Here is a 5631-nt window from a genome sequence, read left to right on the forward strand (position 1 = left end):
TTTTTTTTAAAGGATGGGGCCCCTCCACGCCCGCACCAACGTGGTGACCAAACCAAAATTTCTACTGTCACCTCCGTAAGCATGTTAGTTTTTGAATCAGGCGTCACAGGATGCAGGCTGTGATGTTATCCATGCGTATGGGTAAGATTACTCATTAACATGGTCCATCAGGAGATAGAAGTGGTCGAAAACGATTGAAGGGTAGCGGTTGTAAGGGCGGAGGAAAAAAAGTGCCAAGGCCAGCGCCAAGGGAAAAAAACCTCTGCGACAGCAGGTCGGGTAGTAAGGGCAGTAGCGGCTTGCTAGCTGCGACAGAGCATGCAAGGTGAGGGAAGGTTAGCGTGAGGTATCGTGCTGTGTGGTCGTTAGCTGGGTCAGTCCGGGTGCTGCGGCTGGGCTCGCTTGTAGTCTCCTGGGCCGGCCGCAGTGGCTTCTTCCCTGTAACATAAGAGTCCGGCGCGGCAACGCATGCATTGCTGTTAGGCCCTCTGCTGCGCCTTGTCGTCAGTGACTTGGTGCAGCTTCATCAGGCTGGTGCAGAACGGCGGCGATCGGCTACCGTTCAGCGTCCTCCTCTACTGCACGGCGCAGGACTTCTGCACTGCAGCTTCGAGCAGCTCCGCTTGTTCAGTGAGCTGCGCCGCTTCAGCGTCGGAGAAATGTATGCCGTTCGCTCTCGCTGTCGCGATGATGGTCGCTCCCGCAGTCGTCGGCGTCGCCACCGGTTCCGCTGGGGCGGCGGTTGTCTTCTTTGCGCCTCTCACCTGCGGTGCTGCTGGGACAACCGCTGGGATAGGCGCGCGAACGTCCTTCTGCGAGGTCGCAGGAGTGTTCGCAGGTACGACTGCGCTGAGGCCTCGGGCGAAGACTGCACGCAGTTGCCTCAAGGCCTCTTCCTTCTCTGCAGCCACGGCGGCTGCGAAGGCAGCCCTCTCCGCCGACATGGCGGCTTTGAGGGCTGCTGTGGCCTCCTTCACGGCGGTGCCGAGTTCGAGGTCACATCTCTTCACGGGAGAGCGAGCTGCGTCCTGGCTGCCCGTTTCCGAGCGGCCGTCCCCGCCCCTGGCAGGTGGATCTGCTGCTGCGCCGTCCCTCAGCTGCGCCGGGCTGTTCTGCGCCCTACGCCGATTCCGTCGTCGTCTTCTCTTCTGCTGCTGCGTCGGTGCGGCCGCGGCCGCTTCGCCGCCCCCGGCACGGTTGCGGCTTGAGAAAGCTGCACAACCGCGCCAACTGGCGACGTGCGGGCCGCCACACCGGACACAAGTCGGCAGAGCGTCGCTGCCGCGGTCGCAGGCGCGGCTGTCGTGCTCACCTGAGCACTTGACGCACCGTGCCGCGTTTCGGCAATACTTCGCAACATGGCCCTCGCCCTGGCACCTGAAGCACTGGGGCTGAGGGTCCGTGGCGGTCGGGAGAGCCTCTGTCGTAACCGGGAAGCCCAGCAACTTCCGCAAGTCGAAGATGTCGCTCCCGCCGTCGACCGTTTGCACGGTCACGGCATAGAGCGGCGCCCTCTTCCTGTTGGTCCGGTTGTGCAACCTTGCGGTCGCATTACCAAACCCGGCTCGCAGCAGCCCTTCCCGGACCGCTGCCTCATCACAGCACCAAGGTAACCCCCTGAGGAGTGCCTCGGTCGTCTTCATCCTTCCTACGGAAGGTGCCTTCTCACGCGCCGGCGGTGCGTCGACGATGTGGTCGGCCACTGCGACCTCGATCGCCCTGTGGTCGGCCACGTTTGCAGCTCGAACGCAGATCAGCGAGTCTGTATCGACAGACTCGTGGACCACCTCGTTTCGACCGCAATTCGTCATGGTGTCGAACAGCGCTGTCCACCCGCCTTTGCACTTGACGAACAAAGGGGGGACAGGCCGCGACTCGTCTTCTCGGGAGTTCCTTGCACGGTCGGCAGACTCAGTGAGTTGCACAACCGAAGGACCCTTCGTACCTCCATAAGTTCGCTTCTGTGACACCAAGTGCCCTACCTAAAATAGTTCAGTGGAGAATCCTGTATGTCCCGTTAAACTTTTGCACGCTCTTAAGGAAACATCCTATATATAGGGTGTCACGGGTAGAAATACAGATGTTTTTGTACTTGGTACGTTAGTAAGTACATACATCAGTGTGTTGGTTATTGTTCCTCTGCAGTGAAGATTCTTCCCACAAACACGTCACATAATATATTGGCTTATGTTTCACACACTATTTTGGTATTCTTGTCCACATTTCTTGCGCACATGTAGCTCTGAGGGATGAAGTAGTGAAGGCAGCAGAGGATCAAGTAGGTAAAAAGACGAGGTCTAATAGAAATCCTTGGGTAACAGAAGAAATATTGAATTTAATTGATGAAAGGAGAAAATATAAAAATGCAGTAAATGAAGCAGGCAAAAGGGAATACAAACGTCTCAAAAATGAGATCGACAGAAAGTGCAAAATGGCTAAGCAGGGATGGCTAGAGGACAAATGTAAGGATGTAGAGGCTTGTCTCACTAGGGGTAAGATAGATACTGCCTACAGGAAAATTAAAGAGACCTTTGGAGAGAAAAAAACCACTTGTATGAATATCAAGAGCTCAGATGGCAACCCAGTTGTAAGCAAAGAAGGGAAGGCAGAAAGTTGGAAGGAGTATATAGAGGGTTTATACAAGGGCAATGTACTTGAGGACAATATTATGGAAATGGAAGAGGATGTAGATGAAGACGAAATGGGAGATAAGATACTGCGTCAAGAGTTTAACAGAACACTGAAAGACCTGAGTCGAAACAAGGCCCCGGAAGTAGACAACATTCCATTAGAACTACTGATGGCCTTGGGAGAGCCAGTCATGACAAAACTCTACCATCTGGTGAGCAAGATGTATGAGACAGGCGAAATACCCTCAGACTTCAAGAAGAATATAATAATTCTAATCCCAAAGAAAGCAGGTGTTGACAGATGTGAAAATTACCGAACTATCAGTTTAATAAGTCACAGCTGCAAAATACTAACGCGAATTCTTTACAGACGAATGGAAAAACTGGTAGAAGCGGACCTCGGGGAAGATCAGTTTGGAGTCCGTAGAAATGTTGGAACACGTGAGGCAATACTAACCTTACGACTTATGTTAGAAGAAAGATTAAGAAAAGGCAAACCTACGTTTCTAGCATTTGTAGACTTAGAGAAAGCTTTTGACAACGTTAACTGGAATACTCTCTTTCAAATTCTGAAGGTGGCAGGGGTTAAATACAGGGAGCGAAAGGCTATTTACAATTTGTACAGAAACCAGATGGCAGTTATAAGAGTCGAGGGGCATGAAAGGGAAGCAGTGGTTGGGAATGGAGTGAGACAGTGTTGTAGCCTCTCCCCGATGTTATTCAATCTGTATATTGAGCAAGCAGTAAAGGAAACAAAAGAAAAATTCGGAGTAGGTATTAAAATTCATGGAGAAGAAGTAAAAACTTTGAGGTTCGCCGATGACATTGTAATTCTGTCAGAGAAAGCAAAGGACTTGGAAGAGCAGTTGAACGGAATGGACAGTGTCTTGAAAGGAGGATATAAGATGAACATCAACAAAAGCAAAACGAGGATAATGGAATGTAGTCAAATTAAATCGGGTGATGCTGAGGGGATTAGATTAGGAAATGACACACTTAAAGTAGTAAAGGAGTTTTGCTATTTAGGGAGTAAAATAACTGATGATGGTCGAAGTAGAGAGGATATAAAATGTAGACTGGCAATGGCAAGGAAATCGTTTCTGAAGAAGAGAAATTTGTTAACATCGAGTATAGATTTAAGTGTCAGGAATTCGTTTCTGAAAGTATTTGTATGGAGTGTAGCCATGTATGGAAGTGAAACATGGATGATAACCAGTTTAGACAAGAAGAGAATAGAAGCTTTCGAAATGTGGTGCTACAGAAGAATGCTGAAGATAAGATGGGTAGATCACGTAACTAATGAGGAGGTATTGAATAGGATTGGGGAGAAGAGAAGTTTGTGGCACAACTTGACTAGAAGAAGGGATCGGTTGGTAGGACATGTTTTGAGGCATCAGGGGATCACAAATTTAGCATTGGAGGGCAGCGTGGAGGGTAAAAATCGTAGAGGGAGACCAAGAGATCAATACACTAAGCAGATTCAGAAGGATGTAGGTTGCAGTAGGTACTGGGAGATGAAGAAGCTTGCACAGGATAGAGTAGCATGGAGAGCTGCATCAAACCAGTCTCAGGACTGAAGACCACAACAACAACAATGTTTCTGGGTGGTTGTAACTGCAGCACTAACTGGACTACACCTGTCGATACAGACTAACCGTTTTGTGGCCAACATGTGGCCTGTAGCCCAAGGGAAAATTAGCATTACTGGATTGCTCTTGCCGCATGTACCAACTACGCCAATAGCTACAAGTATTAGTTTGAGGCAATGTTGGACAGTATACCGTCCTCAGCCACCATCAGAAATTATAGCCATTACATCCTGAATAGCCTTTAAATTCGTCGTTGAATATCAAACACCTCTTCTTCTTGCACTTGCAAAATATAAAATTGATGCTTGTGTAACAATGCCAGATTTATCATTAGACAGTAAGATCATATAACAATACAGAAGCCAATTAAAAAGCAACATGATCTGCAGAAATTATGACACGAAATGCAGTGGAATAGTGACCATTAGGCATAGGAGTTACGGAGCAGCCACGAGCCGCATGTAATTTTTTCTTCGCATTGTCATGTGTAGCTCCAACAAAACGAGTACTTTTGTAATTTCATAGCCAAGAGCAATATTTAGAAATATTGTGTAGTGTACACCGCTGCCGTCATACATAAATTTTATGTGAATTTCATCTCACAGTATTGTGAATTTTATCTATCATAATCTCACAGTCAATGTAGCGATTAACCCTAGACTTCTTTTTTCCCCGACATTGCCCACTGAATGAAAGTGACTCACGAAGGTTCAAGGGTCACAGTCACATTTGCCAGCAACTGGGTAGACCATATTGGTAAACCGTTTAAACGTCATTCATCAAAGCCCCGTTGTTCTTCTTGTTGCGGCGAATAATGCACTTCAAAACGATCCTACTTCGAATGACGAAACTATTTTCTGATGTGACTGCTTCAATGCGCTTAACGAATATTCTGCATAAATGTTTTCGCCGGCACCGCCGCCTACAACCCTCTTTTAAATACAAAGAAATCAAACTGTGTCAAATGTTAGACTCTTTTACCCGTCCACACTCCGTTTTCTAATTCTTAAACAACAGTCCTCTTAACCCTCGAATGTGCAACATTCAGTAAGTCACTGCAAGAAAGATTTAGAACCTCAAACATAAAACGACGAGCTTATTAGTCAACATAGTTTTTTCAAGTATATTTTGTAGTTATAGATTACATACATCAATATTCTACACATAAAGCTCTGCATGAGCAAAACTCACTACGCTCTTAACTCCGCAATTATGAGACGAAATGTAATTTGAAAAGATAAGGAAAGGAGTGTGTCCGATATCTGACCTTAGTGTTTGGACAGCACCCGACTTATCATTAGACAATAAGTTCAAATATAACACTACATATGCTCAATTAAGAGCAACATGTACAGAAATTTCTGCATCCTATTCATTTTCTAGTTCGTTCAGTTGGACGTTATGTGATTTTG

Source organism: Schistocerca nitens, chromosome 1 (genome assembly GCF_023898315.1).
Source record: "Schistocerca nitens isolate TAMUIC-IGC-003100 chromosome 1, iqSchNite1.1, whole genome shotgun sequence".
Classification (NCBI taxonomy): domain Eukaryota; kingdom Metazoa; phylum Arthropoda; class Insecta; order Orthoptera; family Acrididae; genus Schistocerca; species Schistocerca nitens.